The sequence below is a fragment of the Salmo salar genome, chromosome ssa20 (assembly GCF_905237065.1).
Source record: "Salmo salar chromosome ssa20, Ssal_v3.1, whole genome shotgun sequence".
NCBI classification, from domain to species: domain Eukaryota; kingdom Metazoa; phylum Chordata; class Actinopteri; order Salmoniformes; family Salmonidae; genus Salmo; species Salmo salar.
In genome coordinates this window covers 96,554,370-96,573,876 of record NC_059461.1, presented here as the reverse complement: position 1 = coordinate 96,573,876, position 19,507 = coordinate 96,554,370, and the positions used below count along the sequence as shown (strand labels likewise).

General features: G+C 40.2%; 1 protein-coding gene across 2 annotated transcripts in view; it reads left to right on the top strand.

Moving 5' to 3' along the window:
• The first annotated feature begins 11,863 nt into the window (after positions 1-11,863).
• Positions 11,864-19,507, top strand: part of LOC106581604 (EH domain-containing protein 2) — a 53,748-nt gene continuing 46,104 nt past the window's right edge. For both annotated transcript variants that reach the window (XM_014163736.2, XM_014163734.2), the window contains exon 1: positions 11,864-12,021. The gene's annotated coding sequence lies outside the window, so the exon portion shown is untranslated. The remainder of the gene's footprint in view (positions 12,022-19,507) is intronic.

The window sequence follows — 19,507 nt, the reverse complement described above, 5'->3', positions numbered from 1 at the left end:
CGCCGAGGTCCTTCACAGTTTTATTTGAGACGACTGTACAACCATCCAGATTAATTGTCAGATTCAACAGAAGATCTCTTTGTTTCTTGGGACCTAGAACAAGCATCTCTGTTTTGTCCGAGTTTAAAAGTAGAAAGTTTGCAGCCATCCACTTCTTTATGTCTGAAACACAGGCTTCTAGCGAGGGCAATTTTGGGGCTTCACCATGTTTCATTGAAATGTACAGCTGTGTGTCGTCCGCATAGCAGTGAAATTTAGCATTATGTTTTCGAATGACATCCCCAAGAGGTAAAATATATAGTGAAAACAATAGTGGTCCTAAAACGGAACCTTGAGGAACACCAAAATTTACAATTGATTTGTCAGAGGACAAACCATTCACAGAGACAAACTGATATCTTTCCGACAGATAAGATCTAAACCAGGCCAGAACTTGTCCATGTAGACCAATTTGGGTTTCCAATCTCTCCAAAACAATGTGGTGATCGATGGTATCAAAAGCGGCACTAAGATCTAGGAGCACGAGGACAGATGCAGAGCCTCGGTCTGAAGTCATTAAAAGGTCATTTACCACCTTCACAAGCGCAGTCTCAGTGCTATGATGGGGTCTAAAACCAGACTGAAGCGTTTCGTATACATTGTTTGTCTTCAGGAAGGCAGTGAGTTGCTGTGCAACAGCTTTTTCAAATTTTTTTGAGAGGAATGGAAGATTCGATATAGGCCGATAGTTTTTTATAATTTCTGGGTCAAGATTTGGCTTTTTCAAGAGAGGCTTTATTACTGCCACTTTTAGTGAGCTTGGTACACATCCGGTGGATAGAGAGCCGTTTATTATGTTCAACATAGGAGGGCCAAGCACAGGAAGCAGCTCTTTCAGTAGTTTAGTTGGAATAGGGTCCAGTATGCAGCTTGAGGGTTTGGAGGCCATGATTATTTTCATCATTGTGTCAAGAGATATAGTACTAAAACACTTTAGTATCTCCCTTGATCCTAGGTCCTGGCAGAGTTGTGTAGACTCAGGACAATGGAGCTTTGGAGGAATACCCAGATTTAAAGAGGAGTCCGTAATTTGCTTTCTAATGATCATGATCTTTTCCTCAAAGAAGTTCATAAATGTATTACTGCTGAAGTGAAAGCCATCCTCCATTTCCGAAGGCTGCTTTTTAGTTAGCTTTGCGACAGTATCAAAAATAAATTTTGGGGAGACACGTGATGCCGCGGAGCTGAACAGACGTTGACAAACCGAGCTCTTGAAATGTATCCTATTATTACCTAAATAACAACGTTGAAACAATATTCTAACATCGGCTGATAAATTGTCAAATACTTACCTTCCCAAAGAGCCATGGACCTCCGACCGAGAGGCAAGAAGGACGACCAAAACGTCGTTGAATCCCAAGACAACGATAACGCCACAGCTAGCAAGTTTAGCATTAGCCCTCATATCTGAGGCGACGGTTCCAGACTATTGCTCTCGGCAGCCTCGCAAGACATGCTGGCTACTCTCCTCCGGGAAATTCAGGATGGTAACAAAGGTCTTTCTATGAAAATTGACAAGAAATCGGCTGAACTCCATTCTTCCATCGACGACCTGAAATCCTCCATGAATGATCTCCTTCTGAGAACGACTGAGGCCGAGATGCGCATTAACACAGTTGAGGACACCGTCGCTCGACATGACCAGGTTCTGATAGAACTGCAGAAGGATAATGCCTACCTCAAAAACAAAGTAGACCAGATGGAGAACCAGAGCAGACGCAGTAATATCCATGTGGTGGGATTGAAAGAGGACAGCGAGGGCCGTGACTCGGTCCGCTTCTTCACTCAATGGATCCCGGATGTCCTAGGCATAATCAACTTCACCAAGCCGCTGAAAATCGAACACGCCCACAGAACATCAGCGCCGAAACCCCGGCCAGAGGAGCCCCCACGTGCCGTTCTGGTCAGGTTCCTCCGTTTCCAAGACAGAGAGAAGATACTGCAACTCGCAAGAGCCAAAGGGGACATCACCTTCGATGGCAAGAGGGTCAGCCTTTTCCCGGATATGAGTGCCAATCTCGCCAGACGTCGCAAGCAGTTCAGACCTGCCGCCAAAGCACTGAAGGAGAAGAACATCACCGGCTACCTCATCCACCCTGCGCGGATGAAAGTTCAGTACAAAGGCCGATGCCATATCTTCAACACACCGGGAGAAGTATTCACTTTTCTCAAAGAACCGAACCGCGACTGAAAAACGGTCTCTCTGGGGGATAAGATCCAATCTGTTTGTTTTCTCTTATCTGGACTGATCTGCTGATATCGGATCCGTCTACCCCGCTATCCGGTCGCTATAATTGATTTGTACATTTTCAACTAACCGTTTTTCCCCGGGGTGAGTTCTATTACATTTACAGGAGACTATATTTTGGTTTAGTCAATATCCACTGGACGAAGCAATAAGTGGGTTTAGGCCCACCGCTTCCCCCCCATTTATGTTTCTCCTCTCCCGAAAAGAGACTCAAGCAGCCCTTACCGTGGGCAGTAATTATTCAGCCATAAATGCCTATTCATAACGTTTGTTGTGAATAGGCATTTAGAGAGCTCGCAGGTTTTAGTTTACGCCAAGGTTTAGCTAGTAAGAGTAAGGTGGAAAGCGAGCAGCAACGTATCTCTACAAGTGTATTCATGTTTGATTGTTGGGATTGTTGTTTTAGTCTGACAATCGGGGTGGGTGGGTTTTTTCCCCCCTTTTTTCCCATGTTTATTGTTGTTTCCTTCCTAAAGAGGCACATAGGTCACTTCTGTGTTCAAACCAAAGTTGAAACATTTCCTGACTATTTACATATGAGAGATTTCCATTCGGTTACATATTTCAAACCCAACCTATGCTTAATCCACTAAAATATGTCACATTCAACGTAAAAGGCCTTAACAGCCCGATTAAAAGGAAAAGAGTCTATACATACCTTAAGAAATTAAAGGCCGATATTGTGTTTCTACAAGAAACACATCTTACAGCCAGCGAACACAAGAAATTGAAGAGGGAATGGGTAGGACAAGTTTTTGCGTCCTCTTTTAACTCCAAAGCAAGAGGAACTGCAATTTTGATAAGTAGACACATCCCCTTCTGCGTCAACAACACCATCTCTGATCCCTCGGGCAGGTTTGTTTTGGTGCAGGGGCATATGTTTTCAGAGTCTTGGACCCTGCTGAATATTTATGCTCCTAACTTCGATGACCATATGTTTATACAGAATGTCTTCCTTCAGGTCGCTCAAGCACCACCAGGATGGCTACTGGTTGGAGGAGATCTAAATTTTTGTTTAGATACAGTCCTTGATAGGTCCTCGGATAAACCCTCCCTTCTTACCAAAGCCGCCAAGCTCACCATGTCATTCATGAAAGATCTTAATTTACTAGACATCTGGAGACAGTTGCACCCACAGGATAGGGACTACTCTTTTTATTCACACCCACACAAGACACACACACGCATAGATAACTTTTTACTATCGACCCAACTGTTTCATAGAGTGTTAGATATCGAGTATCTCCCCAGATTGCTTAGCGACCATTCTCCTCTGGTATTATCAATCTCCATTCCTAACAAGGTAAACAGAGCATATAGATGGAGACTAAATCCTACACTCCTAAAGCAACCAGAATTTTGTGCATTTATCAAAGAGCAGATCAATATTTTTACTTTGACAAACAAACCCTCCGCTCCTGACAGTTTCATTCTTTGGGACACATTGAAAGCCTATCTGAGGGGACAGATCATTTCCTATACTAAAGGGTTGAAGAGAAAATACGGTGCGGAACTGAATGTCCTTGAATCTGAAATCTCTGAGCTGGAGAAAACCTACCAAAGAGGCCCGACTAAAGATCTATATAGGCTTTTGGTAAATAAAAAACTGAAATATAATATTCTGAACACATATCAAGCTGAGAGGGCCATCACTAAATCAAAACAGCGTTATTACGAGCTTGGAGAGAAAGCTCGCAAGGTACTGGCATGGCAACTGAAAGCAGAGGAAAGTAAGAGGACAATTAATGCTATAGAAACCCTTACTAATGAGATATCTTTCGACCCTACCGAAATTAATAATACCTTTAAGAAATACTATGAAGACCTCTACACTTCCCAATCAAGCGATGATCTGTCGGAGATCGACTCCTTTCTCTCCTCTCTCAACCTCCCATGCCTGTCAGAGGAAGACAGAGAGCGCCTGAGTGAAAACTTCTCTGTTCCTGAATTGGTGGAAGCCATTAAATCCTTACCTTCTAATAAATCTCCTGGGGAGGATGGCTTCCCTCCAGAGTTCTATAAAGAATTTAGGGAGCTGTTGGTCCCCTACCTCATGGAGGTACTTAAAAAAGCCGGGGAAGACAACTGCTTTCCAGAGTCTTTCTCTCAAGCAGTGATTACTGTAATCCACAAGAAAGGGAAAAACCCGCTAAAGTGCGCCTCCTATAGACCAATCTCTCTCCTTAACACAGATTGTAAACTGGTCACCAAGATGCTATCTAAGAGACTGGAGTCATGTCTTCCCCTGTTGGTCAACCCAGATCAGACTGGCTTCATAATTAATAGACTGTCCTCCAATAATCTCAGAAGGTTCTTTGATATAATTCACCTTGCTAACAAAAAAAAAATACCTAGTGTCACAGTCTCCCTCGACGCTGAAAAGGCCTTTGATAGGGTTGAATGGCCATACCTCTTTCGCGTCTTGGAAAAGTTTGGTTTAGGTACCGTTTTTGTAAATTTGATAAAATCACTCTACAAATCTCCTAAAGCTAGGATTGCTACCAATGGGATTACTTCCTCCTCTTTCCCTCTCTATAGGGGCAACAGACAAGGTTGCCCAATTAGCCCCCACCTCTTTGCCCTCGCCATCGAACCGTTGGCTGAGGCTATTAGATCGTGCCCTGACATACACGGCTTTGAGGTGGGCCCCCATACCCATAAACTATCACTCTTTGCGGACGACCTTATCTTATTTCTAACAAACCCAGAACACTCCCTCTCTCACTTGCAGATCCTACTACAGTGTTATAGCTCTTTCTCTGGATATAAGGTTAACTTCGATAAAAGCGAAATCTTACCGCTGTCTGTCTTTGACCATCATACCATCAAGCACAAGTTTCCTTTTCGATGGTCGCCTCTGGGCTTCACATATTTGGGCATAATGGTGGATGGTAACCTGAACAACCTCTATAAACTCAATCTGGCCGGCTTGTTGCAGAAGGTGGAGGGTGACCTGTGTAGGTGGATGGACTTGCCTCTCACCCTACTGGGTAGAATCAATGTGATTAAAATGAATATCCTGCCCAGATTTCTATATTTGTTTCAATCTCTCCCTATCCCTGTGCCCGCAGCATTCTTTTCCTCTCTTGACAAGCTGACCAGACGGTTTATCTGGCATGGCAAAACCCCGAGGGTTAGCCTGGACAAACTGACCCTGGATTACGGTCAAGGGGGCTTAAACCTCCCCAATTTTAGAATGTACTACTGGGCTGCTCAGTCTAGGTTTCTGGCTCAGAGGTTTGACAATGGTCCCTCCCCCTCATGGTTGAACATTGAAAAGCTTGAGATGAATGATGACACGGGGGCAGAATTGTTTTACAAATGGGACAGAAAATCTATAAAAACCATCACAGACAACCCTTTAATCATACATTCTGTCCTGGCATGGTGTAAACTGCATGAGCTGTTCGGACGAGGGGGATTTCTCTCCCCTAAAACCCCTTTATGGAACAATAGATTGATCCCTATGTTTTTCCAGAATAGTAACTTTAGACCATGGTCTGATAAGGGGATCACTCTTCTGGAACACTGTTATGAGGAGGGAGTTCTTATGTCTTTTGAACAGCTGAAACAGAAATACCACTTGTCTAACAGGGACTTCTTTAGCTACCTACAGCTACGAGACTTTATTAGGGTGACTCTCAAGGGACAATGGAACCTACCTAAGATGTCACCTATTGAACAATTCTGCCATGCAGACCAACCACTACTCAAGACCATTTCCCGTGTTTACGATGCTCTAATGTCAGTACTAACACTGCCTGAGCTAGATAAACCCCGACTTAGATGGGAAAAGATCTGGGTATTGATCTTGATGAGGGCCTATGGAGTGACCTATGCAGGGATGGTGTTACATCCACATTGAACTCCAGATACAGATTGATCCAGTTTAATTTCCTCCATCAGCTCTATATCACCCCATCTAGACTACAGAAGTTCAATCCTGATATCTCCTCCCTATGTTTTAGATGTGGCTCAGATGAAGGAACATTCCTCCATTCCACTTGGCAGTGTTCAAAACTACATGGTTTCTGGCAGGGGGTATGAGATACCATATCCTCAATCCACGGGGTTGCATTCCCTTTAGACCCCGAGGTCTGCCTACTGGGTAACTATACTAACACCAATCTTAGGCAAAGTCATACTATAAAGCTAACAGAAATATTGCTAGCGATTGCCAAGAAATGTATTGCCTTGAAATGGAAATCGGATTCCCCCCTACCAGTGGCAATGTGGCTATCGGAAGTTAATAGTTGTATCCCACTGGAGAAAATCACTTACTGCTTGAGGAATAAGTTAACCTCTATGGGCTAGGTGGGACGCTTGCGTAACAGCCACTGCCAGCCTGTGGCGCGATTTTCAAAACCTTAAAAATCCTATTACTTCAATTTCTCAAACATATGACTATTTTACAGCCATTTAAAGACAAGACTCTCGTTAATCTAACCACACTGTCCGATTTCAAAAAGGCTTTACAACGAAAGCAAAACATTAGATTATGTCAGCAGAGTACCAAGCCAGAAATAATCAGACACCCATTTTTCAAGCCAGCATATAATGTCACCAAAACCCAGAAGACAGCTAAATGCAGCACTCACCTTTGATGATCTTCATCAGATGACAACCCTAGGACATTATGTTATACAATACATGCATGTTTTGTTCAATCAAGTTCATATTTATATCAAAAACCAGCTTTTACATTAGCATGTGACGTTCAGAACTAGCATACCCCCCGCAAACTTCCGGGGAATTCGCTAACATTTTCCTAAATTACTCACGATAAACGTTCACAAAAAGCATAACAATTATTTTAAGAATTATAGATACAGACCTCCTCTATGCACTCGATATGTCCGATTTTAAAATAGCTTTTTGGTGAAAGCACATTTTGCAATATTCTAAGTACATAGCCCAGGCATCACGGGCTCGCTATTTAGACACCCGGCAAGTTTAGCACTCACCATAATCATATTTACTATTATAAAAGTTTGATTACCTTTTGTTGTCTTCGTCAGAATGCACACCCAGGACTGCTACTTCAATAACAAATGTTGGTTTGGTCCAAAATAATCCATCGTTATATCCGAATAGCGGCGTTTTGTTCGTATGCGTTCCAGACACTATCCGAAATAGTAAATAAGTGTCGCGCGCATGGCGCAATTCGTGACAATAAAATTCTAAATATTCCATTACCGTACTTTCGAAGCATGTCAACCGCTGTTTAAAATCAATTTTTACGACATTTTTCTCGTAGAAAAGCGATAATATTCCGACAGGGAATCTCCTTTTCGGGCAAACAGAGGAAAAAAATCCCAAAGGCGGGGGCGGTCGGGGTCACGCAGCATAAGCCCAGTGTCCCTTGATCGGCCACTTGAGAAAGGCGATAATGTGTTTCAGCCTGGGGCTGGAATGAGGACATTCTGTTTTTCCCGGGCTCTGAGCGCCTATGGACGACGTGGGAAGTGTCACGTTAGAGCAGAGATCCTTAGTAAATGATAGAGATGGAAAAGAAGTTCAACAAATGGTCAGACAGGCCACTTCCTGTAAAGGAATCTCTCAGGTTTTGACCTGCCATTTGAGTTCTGTTATACTCACAGACACCATTCAAACAGTTTTAGAAAATTTAGGGTGTTTTATATCCATATGTAATAAGTATATGCATATTCTAGTTACTGGGTAGGAGTGGTAACCAGATTAAATCGGGTATGTTTTTTATCCAGCCGTGTCAATACTGCCCCCTAGCCCTAACAGGTTAAAGACATTTTACAGAATTTGGCAACCTTTTATTGACTATATTGTGAATCTCCCCCCACACCACATTGATTGAATCTCTATATAATTCTTATATAATGTTTCACACGTAATGTATAATATGTAGCTTACAGCAGGTGACCATATGAATCAATGTCTCATTATTATTATTAATATTTATTTTATTATGATTTATGTATCATGTATGTTTTTTATGTATTATGTATGCCCGTATATATAATTTTTATTTTTTATTACGCTCGTCTGTTACCGTCACTTTGTCCTTTGTTGTCTAACATATTTTCACTTTTGTTTTGAATGTTCTTAATTGGAAAATGCAAAAATAAAATAATAAAAAATAAAAAATATATATATTTTTTTTTTTTTCTTCGGATTGTTCTTATTTTCCTCAATTAAGTTGGAAAAATAGGATGATGGAGCAGCAGTGAGGGCTCTTCGATACTGCACGGTACTTTCCAAGCTAGTCGGAAGACTTCCAGTTTGGTGTGGCGCCATTTCCGTTCCAATTTTCTGGAAGCTTGCTTCAGAGCTCGTGTATTTTCTGTATACCAGGGAGCTAGTTTCTTATGACAGATGTTTTTAGTTTTTAGGGGTGCAACTGCATCTAGGGTATTGCGCAAGGTTAAATTGAGTTCCTCGGTTAGGTGGTCCTCTGACGTCCTTGGGTAGGCAGAGGGAGTCTGGAAGGGCATCAAGGAATCTTTGGGTTGTCTGAGAATTTATAGCACGACTTTTAATGCTCCTTGGTTGGGGTCTGAGCAGATTATTTGTTGCAATTGCAAACGCAATAAAATGGTGGTCCGATAATCCAGGATTATGAGGAAAAACATTAAGATCCACAACATTTATTCCATGGGACAAAACTAGGTCCAGAGTATGACTGTGGCAGTGAGTAGGTCCAGAGACATGTTGGACAAAACCCACTGAGTCGATGATGGCTCCGAAAGCCTTTTGGAGTGGGTCTGTGGACTTTTCCATGTGAATGTTAAAGTCACCAAAAATTTGAATATTTTCTGTCATGACTACAAGATCCGATAGGAATTCAGGGAACTCAGTGAGGAACACTGCATATGGCCCAGGAGGCCTGTAAACAGTAGCTATAAAAAGTGAGTGAGTAGGCTGCATAGATTTCATGACTAGAAGCTCAAAAGACGAAAACGTCATTGTTTTTTTTTTGTAAATTGAAATTTGCTATCGTAAATGTTAGCAACACCTCCGCCTTTGCCGGATGCACGGGGGGTATGGTCACTAGTGTAACCAGGGGGTGAGGCCTCATTTAACACAGTAAATTCATCAGGCTTAAGCCATGTTTCAGTCAGGCCAATCACATCAAGATTATGATCAGTGATTAGTTCATTGACTATAACTGCCTTGGAAGTGAGGGATCTAACATTAAGTAACCCAATTTTGAGATGAGAGGTATCACAATCTCTTTCAATAATGGCAGGAATGGAGGAGGTCTTTATACTAGTGAGATTGCTAAAGCGAACACCGCCATTTTTAATTTTGCCCAACCTAGATCGAGGCACAGACACGGTCTCAATGGGGATAGCTGAGCTGACTATGCTGACTGTGCTAGTGGCAGACTCCACTAAGCTGGCAGGCTGGCTAACAGCCTGCTGCCTGGCCTGCACCCTATTTCATTGTGGAGCTAGAGGAGTTAGAGCCCTGTCTATGTTCGTAGATAAGATGAGAGCACCCCTCCAGCTAGGATGGAGTCCTCCTGTTGTAAAGAAACACATTGTGCTTAATATTAAGAAAGTTGAGAAATAAATATATTAGGACTAGCCCATAGAAAGCTGATGGGATCCTCCTCTTTTTAATAGAGGCCATAACTCTGTTTTCACACAATTGTATAGCCTATATAAATGTTGCACAACATGAGCTCATGGGCTCTCATGAATTGTTTGATTAGATTTTCGATTACATTTGCATTGATGTTAGTGATTAGAGCAACAATATAGTACGGAGTCCCAGTCAGCAGGTTTTGTAGGCTACTAATGATAATCAGCAGCATCAGAGCTTGGTGAAGACTAATTGCCGTTACTAAACGGTCACAAAGAATTTGACTGCCATCATGACTCGTGACCACCGGTGTGGCGGTAATACGGTCACCGTAACAGCCCTACCTACAGATCATTAGATGGGTAACTGTGACTGAGGTGGTGTTGAATGGGGGGAATAGGGGAATGAGAGGGGAATAGGAGAGGAGAGAGTAGGAGGAGGAGCAGAGAGAGGGGAAAAGGAGCAGAGAGAGGGGAGGAGGAGCAGAGAGAGGGGAATAGGAGAGGAGAGAGTAGGAGAGAGGGGAAAAGGAGCAGAGAGAGGGGAGGAGGAGCAGAGAGAGGGGAATAGGAGAGGAGAGAGTAGGAGAGAGGGGAAAAGGAGCAGAGAGAGGGGAAGAGGAGCGGAGAGAGGGGAGGAGGAGCAGAGAGAGGGGAAGAGGAGCGGAGAGAGGGGAGGAGGAGCGGAGAGAGGGGAGGAGGAGCAGAGAGAGGGGAAGAGGAGCAGAGAGAGGGGAGGGGAGGGGGATTAGAGAGAGGGGAATAGGAGAGGAGAGAGTAGGAGTCGGAGAGAGGGGAAAAGGAGCAGAGAGAGGGGAAGAGGAGCGGAGAGAGGGGAAGAGGAGAGGAGAGAGGGGAAGAGGAGCAGAGAGAGGGGAGGAGGAGTGGAGAGAGGGGAAGAGGAGCAGAGAGAGGGGAGGAGGAGTGGAGAGAGGAGAGAGGAGTGGAGAGAGGGCAGGAGGAGTGGAGAGAGGGGAAGAGGAGCAGAGAGTGGAAGAGCGAGGAGGAGGAGCAGAGAGAGGGGAAGGGGGGGGTGAAAAGGGGGGGTGTAATGTGTATGTCAGCCAGCAGGGGGCATTGGTGGTAGTGGACTGGAAACTGTCTTAGTGCTCTGATGGGCCTGCAGGGTTCAGAGAGTTGGGGAAGAGGAGCGGAGAGAGGGGAGGGGGATTAGAGAGAGGGGAATAGGAGAGGAGAGAGGGGAGGGGGATTAGAGAGAGGGGAAGAGGAGCGGAGAGAGGGGAGGGGGATTAGAGAGAGGGTAGGAGGAGAGGAGAGAGGGAAGGGGGATTAGAGAGGGGAAAGAGGAGCGGAGAGAGGGGAGGGGGATTAGAGAGAGGGGAATAGGAGAGGAGAGAGGGGAGGGGGATTAGAGAGAGGGGAAGAGGAGCGGAGAGAGGGGAGGGGGATTAGAGAGAGGGTAGGAGGAGTGGAGAGAGGAGAGAGGGATTAGAGAGAGGGCAGGAGGAGAGGAGAGAGGAGTGGAGAGAGGGCAGGAGGAGTGGAGAGAGGAGAGAGGAGTGGAGAGAGGAGTGGAGAGGGCAGGAGGAGGGGAGAGGTGAGGAGCAAGGAGAGGGTAGACTGATGAGGGGAAAATATGTGAAGTCTGTAAATGCTGTGTACTAGGGGTGAGTCATGGGGTGGTCTAGGACTGCTAACAACCAAAGAATGGACTATAGATTTTCTAGAATGCACAACACTACCAAAGTGAAATATTTTGCAATCCTAAAAATCTTGTATTGAGCAATAATTCACAATTATCTAATGGCTCAATACAAGTAATTTATCTTATTTCAAGATATTTTACCTTAATACGACAGTTAAGTAAAATATTATTAAGCCTTTTTTTAACTGTCTGCCAATGAGCTTGGTACAGTCAAGGACTGTTTATAAAGATGCTTGTGAATCTTTACACCCAGAGAGAGAGAAAGAGAGAGAGAGAGAGAGAGAGAGAGAGAGAGAGAGAGAGAGAGAGAGAGAGAGAGAGAGAGAGAGAGAGAGAGAGGACCCCTTCATCTGAAACATATTAAACTCTGGAGACGTACCATCCCACAGACTGACAGGCTTCTGGCTGCTTCTGGCTGCCACACCCACAGATGAGCTGCAGCAACTCTATAAAGTGAGACTATTCCGCAACTTCCTTTAGGGAAGAGACTCTTCTCCCATCTTCACCAGGTATGGGTTTCTTTTCTTTTGCTAGAACATAATGTAATGGTCTATTTCTGTCTCTGACTTTAAACCTTGTGTTTCCAAGTTCCCATCAAACAGCCTTTGTATTAAATGGAAATTGTGAGGCACTGGCTGGATATTTGTTTTGTATTGAGTGTTTGATCAGTGAAATCAAATGGGTTTGGTGAAGGGCCGCTCTAATGCAATCAACAAGGGTCATACTGTTCCTACTGTTATAGTGAACTCAAACCAAAGTTTCCCTTTCTTTAAACTATCACACACTGTGTCTTTGTAAACTTCCCCACTGCGCCATCTCTGACTTCAGATCCGCTTTGCTACCAGAAACAGTTTTGTATAGATTCTATTTGGCTCTGACACTACTTTAGAACGTTAACTTTAGATTCTATTTGGCTTTGCCACTACTTTAGAATGTTAACTTTAGATTATATTTGGCTCTACCAGTACTCTAGAATGTTAACTTTAGATTATATTTGGCTCTGACACCACTTTAGAATGTTAACTTTAGATTCTATTTGGCTCTGACACTACTTTAGAACGTTAACTTTAGATGCCATTTGGCTCTGCCAGTACTTTAGAATGTTAACTTTAGATTCTATTTGGTTCTGCCACTACTTTAGAATGTTAACTTTAGATTCTATTTGGTTCTGCCACTACTTTAGAATGTTAACTTTAGATTCTATTTGGCTCTGCCAGTACTTTAGAATGTTAACTTTAGATTCTATTTGGTTCTGCCACTACTTTAGAATGTTAACTTTAGATTCTATTTGGTTCTGCCAGTACTCTAGAATGTTAACTTTAGATTCTATTTGGCTCTGCCAGTACTCTAGAATGTTAACTTTAGATTCTATTTGGTTCTGCCAGTACTCTAGAATGTTAACTTTAGATTCTATTTGGTTCTGCCAGTACTCTAGAATGTTAACTTTAGATTCTATTTGGCTCTGCCAGTACTCTAGAATGTTAACTTTAGATTCTATTTGGTTCTGCCAGTACTCTAGAATGTTAACTTTAGATTCTATTTGGTTCTGCCAGTACTCTAGAATGTTAACTTTAGATTCTATTTGGTTCTGCCACTACTTTAGAATGTTAACTTTAGATTCTATTTGGCTCTGCCAGTACTCTAGAATGTTAACTTTAGATTCTATTTGGTTCTGCCACTACTTTAGAATGTTAACTTTAGATGGTATTTGGCTCTGCCAGTACTTTAGAATGTTAAGTTTAGATTCTATTTGGTTCTGCCAGTACTCTAGAATGTTAACTTTAGATTCTATTTGGTTCTGCCAGTACTTTAGAATATTAACTTTAGATTCTATTTGGCTCTGCCAGTACTTTAGAATGTTAAGTTTAGATTCTATTTGGTTCTGCCAGTACTCTAGAATGTTAACTTTAGATGGCATTTGGCTCTGCCAGTACTCTAGAATGTTAACTTTAGATGGTATTTGGCTCTACCAGTACTCTAGAATGTTAACTTTAGATTCTATTTTGCTCTGACACTACTTTAGAATGTTAACTTTAGATTCTATTTGGCTCTACCAGTACTCTAGAATGTTAACTTTAGATTCTATTTGGCTCTGACACCACTTTAGAATGTTAACTTTAGATGGTTTTTGGCTCTACCAGTACTCTAGAATGTTAACTTTAGATTCTATTTGGCTCTGACACCACTTTAGAATATTAACTTTAGATTCTACTTGGCTCTGACACTACTTTAGAATGTTAACTTTTGATGGTATTTGGCTCTACCAGTACTCTAGAATGTTAACTTTAGATGGTATTTGGCTCTGCCACTACTTTAGAATGTTAAGTTTAGATTCTATTTGGCTCTGTCAGTACTCTAGAATGTTAACTTTAGATTCTATTTTGCTCTGACACTACTTTAGAATGTTAACTTTAGATTCTATTTGGCTCTGCCATTACTTTAGAATGTTAACTATAGATTTTATTTGGCTCTGTCAGTACTCTAGAAGGTTAACTTTAGATTCTATTTGGTTCTGCCAGTACTTTAGAATGTTAACTTCAGATTCTATTTGGCTCTGCCAGTACTTTAGAATGTTAACTTTAGATTCTATTTGGCTCTGTCAGTACTCTAGAATGTTAACTTTAGATTCTATTTGGCTCTGCCAGTACTTTAGAATGTTAACTTTAGATTCTATTTGGTTCTGCCACTACTTTAGAATGTTAACTTTTGATGGTATTTGGCTCTACCAGTACTCTAGAATGTTAACTTTAGATGGTATTTGGCTCTGCCACTACTTTAGAATGTTAAGTTTAGATTCTATTTGGCTCTGTCAGTACTCTAGAATGTTAACTTTAGATTCTATTTGGTTCTGTCAGTACTCTAGAATGTTAACTTTAGATTCTATTTTGCTCTGACACTACTTTAGAATGTTAACTTTAGATTCTATTTGGCTCTGCCATTACTTTAGAATGTTAACTATAGATTTTATTTGGCTCTGTCAGTACTCTAGAAGGTTAACTTTAGATTGTATTTGGTTCTGCCAGTACTTTAGAATGTTAACTTTAGATTATATTTGGCTCTGCCAGTACTTTAGAATGTTAACTTTAGATTCTATTTGGTTCTGCCACTACTTTAGAATGTTAACTTTAGATTCTATTTGGCTCTGCCAGTACTTTAGAATGTTAACTTTAGATTCTATTTGGTTCTGCCACTACTTTAGAATGTTAACTTTAGATTCTATTTGGCTCTGCCAGTACTTTAGAATGTTAACTTTAGATTCTATTTGGTTCTGCCACTACTTTAGAATGTTAACTTTAGATTCTATTTGGTTCTGCCAGTACTCTAGAATGTTAACTTTAGATTCTATTTGGCTCTGCCAGTACTTTAGAATGTTAACTTTAGATTCTATTTGGTTCTGCCAGTACTCTAGAATGTTAACTTTAGATTCTATTTGGCTCTGCCAGTACTTTAGAATGTTAACTTTCGATTCTATTTGGTTCTGCCAGTACTCTAGAATGTTAACTTTAGATTCTATTTGGCTCTGCCAGTACTTTAGAATGTTAAGTTTAGATTCTATTTGGTTCTGCCAGTACTCTAGAATGTTAACTTTAGATGGCATTTGGCTCTGCCAGTACTCTAGAATGTTAACTTTAGATTCTATTTGGTTCTGCCAGTACTCTAGAATGTTAACTTTAGATGGTATTTGGCTCTACCAGTACTTTAGAATGTTAACTTTAGATTCTATTTGGCTCTGCCAGTACTTTAGAATGTTAACTTTAGATTCTATTTGGTTCTGCCACTACTTTAGAATGTTAACTTTAGATTCTATTTGGCTCTGACACCACTTTAGAATGTTAACTTTAGATTCTATTTGGCTCTGACACTACTTTAGAATGTTAACTTTAGATGTCTATTTGGCTCTGCCAGTACTCTAGAATGTTAACTTTAGATTCTATTTGGCTCTGACACCACTTTAGAATATTAACTTTAGATTCTACTTGGCTCTGACACTACTTTAGAATGTTAACTTTTGATGGTATTTGGCTCTACCAGTACTCTAGAATGTTAACTTTAGATGGTATTTGGCTCTGCCACTACTTTAGAATGGTAAGTTTAGATTCTATTTGGCTCTGTCAGTACTCTAGAATGTTAACTTTAGATTCTATTTGGCTCTGCCACTACTTTAGAATGTTAAGTTTAGATTCTATTTGGCTCTGTCAGTACTCTAGAATGTTAACTTTAGATTCTATTTGGTTCTGTCAGTACTCTAGAATGTTAACTTTAGATTCTATTTTGCTCTGACACTACTTTAGAATGTTAACTTTAGATTCTATTTGGCTCTGCCATTACTTTAGAATGTTAACTATAGATTTTATTTGGCTCTGTCAGTACTCTAGAAGGTTAACTTTAGATTGTATTTGGTTCTGCCAGTACTTTAGAATGTTAACTTTAGATTATATTTGGCTCTGCCAGTACTTTAGAATGTTAACTTTAGATTCTATTTGGTTCTGCCACTACTTTAGAATGTTAACTTTAGATTCTATTTGGCTCTGCCAGTACTTTAGAATGTTAACTTTAGATTCTATTTGGTTCTGCCACTACTTTAGAATGTTAACTTTAGATTCTATTTGGCTCTGCCAGTACTTTAGAATGTTAACTTTAGATTCTATTTGGTTCTGCCACTACTTTAGAATGTTAACTTTAGATTCTATTTGGTTCTGCCAGTACTCTAGAATGTTAACTTTAGATTCTATTTGGCTCTGCCAGTACTTTAGAATGTTAACTTTAGATTCTATTTGGTTCTGCCATTACTCTAGAATGTTAACTTTAGATTCTATTTGGCTCTGCCAGTACTTTAGAATGTTAACTTTAGATTCTATTTGGTTCTGCCAGTACTCTAGAATGTTAACTTTAGATTCTATTTGGCTCTGCCAGTACTTTAGAATGTTAAGTTTAGATTCTATTTGGTTCTGCCAGTACTCTAGAATGTTAACTTTAGATGGCATTTGGCTCTGCCAGTACTCTAGAATGTTAACTTTAGATTCTATTTGGTTCTGCCAGTACTCTAGAATGTTAACTTTAGATGGTATTTGGCTCTACCAGTACTCTAGAATGTTAACTTTAGATTATATTTTGCTCTGACACTACTTTAGAATGTTAACTTTAGATTATATTTGGCTCTACCAGTACTCTAGAATGTTAACTTTAGATTCTATTTGGCTCTGACACCACTTTAGAATGTTAACTTTAGATTCTATTTGGCTCTGACACCACTTTAGAATGTTAACTTTAGATTCTATTTGGCTCTGACATTACTTTAGAATGTTAACTTTAGATGGTTTTTGGCTCTACCAGTACTCTAGAATGTTAACTTTAGATTCTATTTGGCTCTGACACCACTTTAGAATATTAACTTTAGATTCTACTTGGCTCTGACACTACTTTAGAATGTTAACTTTTGATGGTATTTGGCTCTACCAGTACTCTAGAATGTTAACTTTAGATGGTATTTGGCTCTGCCACTACTTTAGAATGTTAAGTTTAGATTCTATTTGGCTCTGTCAGTACTCTAGAATGTTAACTTTAGATTCTATTTTGCTCTGACACTACTTTAGAATGTTAACTTTAGATTCTATTTGGCTCTGCCATTACTTTAGAATGTTAACTATAGATTCTATTTGGCTCTGTCAGTACTCTAGAAGGTTAACTTTAGATTGTATTTGGTTCTGCCAGTACTTTAGAATGTTAACTTTAGATTATATTTGGCTCTGCCAGTACTTTAGAATGTTAACTTTAGATTCTATTTGGTTCTGCCACTACTTTAGAATGTTAACTTTAGATTCTATTTGGCTCTGCCAGTACTTTAGAATGTTAACTTTAGATTCTATTTGGTTCTGCCACTACTTTAGAATGTTAACTTTAGATTCTATTTGGCTCTGCCAGTACTTTAGAATGTTAAGTTTAGATTCTATTTGGTTCTGCCAGTACTCTAGAATGTTAACTTTAGATGGCATTTGGCTCTGCCAGTACTCTAGAATGTTAACTTTAGATTCTATTTGGCTCTGCCAGTACTCTAGAATGTTAACTTTAGATGCTATTTGGCTCTGCCAGTACTCTAGAATGTTAACTTTAGATTCTATTTTGCTCTGACAGTACTTTAGAATGTTAACTTTAGATTCTATTTGGCTCTGCCAGTACTCTAGAATGTTAACTTTAGATTCTATTTGGCTCTGACACCACTTTAGAATGTTAACTTTAGATTCTATTTGGCTCTGCCAGTACTCTAGAATGTTAACTTTAGATGGCATTTGGCTCTGCCAGTACTCTAGAATGTTAACTTTAGATTCTATTTGGCTCTGACACCACTTTAGAATATTAACTTTAGATTCTACTTGGCTCTGACACTACTTTAGAATGTTAACTTTTGATGGTATTTGGCTCTACCAGTACTCTAGAATGTTAACTTTAGATTCTATTTGGCTCTGACACCACTTTAGAATATTAACTTTAGATTCTACTTGGCTCTGACACTACTTTAGAATGTTAACTTTAGATTATATTTGGCTCTACCAGTACTCTAGAATGTTAACTTTAGATTCTATTTGGCTCTGACACCACTTTAGAATGTTAACTTTAGATTCTATTTGGCTCTGACATTACTTTAGAATGTTAACTTTAGATGGTTTTTGGCTCTACCAGTACTCTAGAATGTTAACTTTAGATTCTATTTGGCTCTGACACCACTTTAGAATATTAACTTTAGATTCTACTTGGCTCTGACACTACTTTAGAATGTTAACTTTTGATGGTATTTGGCTCTACCAGTACTCTAGAATGTTAACTTTAGATGGTATTTGGCTCTGCCACTACTTTAGAATGTTAAGTTTAGATTCTATTTGGCTCTGTCAGTACTCTAGAATGTTAACTTTAGATTCTATTTTGCTCTGACACTACTTTAGAATGTTAACTTTAGATTCTATTTGGCTCTGCCATTACTTTAGAATGTTAACTATAGATTTTATTTGGCTCTGTCAGTACTCTAGAATGTTAACTTTAGATGGTATTTGGTTCTGCCACTACTTATGAATGTTAACTTTAGATGGGATTTGGTTCTGCCACTACTTATGAATGTTAACTTTAGATGGGATTTGGCTTTGCCAGCACTTTAGAATGTTAACTTTAGATTCTATTTGGCTCTGCCATTACTTTAGAATGTTAACTATAGATGTTATTTGGCTCTCTTTATATGGTGTGTATATAGTGTTTGTATATAGAGTGTGTATATATAGTGTGTATATATAGTGTGTATATATAGTGTGTATATAGTGTGGGTATTTAGGGTCTGAGTGTGTGCAGGGTCAGTGCAAGACATAATGCTGATAGTTGCCACCATTCATTGACTAGTGAGTGTATGTACTGTGTGTATGTAGTGACTGAGTATGTGTATATATATATGTATATTGTGACAGTATAATTCTGATAGTTGCCACCATTCATTGACTAGTGAGTGTATGTACTGTGTATGTAGTGACTGAGTATGTGTGTATATATATATGTATATTGTGACAGTATAATGCTGATAGTTGCCACCATTCATTGACTAGTGAGTGTGCACGCAGGGATGGGTGTGTGTTACTTTTCCACTGCGAGGAACACCAGGTTTTTCCAGATATGCTCTGACAATGCACAGTGAGCTGAATCCAACGCCACATCACAACAGCAGGCAGGAGTTCACTAAGGAAGCACTGCTCAATCCCCTGACCTTTACCAGGCCTGTATTCATTAGGGCTGAATGTTCACAATGTAGCAGACAGAATTGTAATGTCTAGATGGTGTAATATCACAAGGTAGAAGACAGAATTGTAATGTATAGAGATTAAATCCTTCTGACCTGTTCTTGAGTTCTACCTGTATGAGTATCATAGCCTTTCTATGCTAGGCCCCTATACAGTTCTACCTGTATGAGTATTATAGCCTTTCTATGCTAGGCCCCTATACAGTTCTACCTGTATGAGT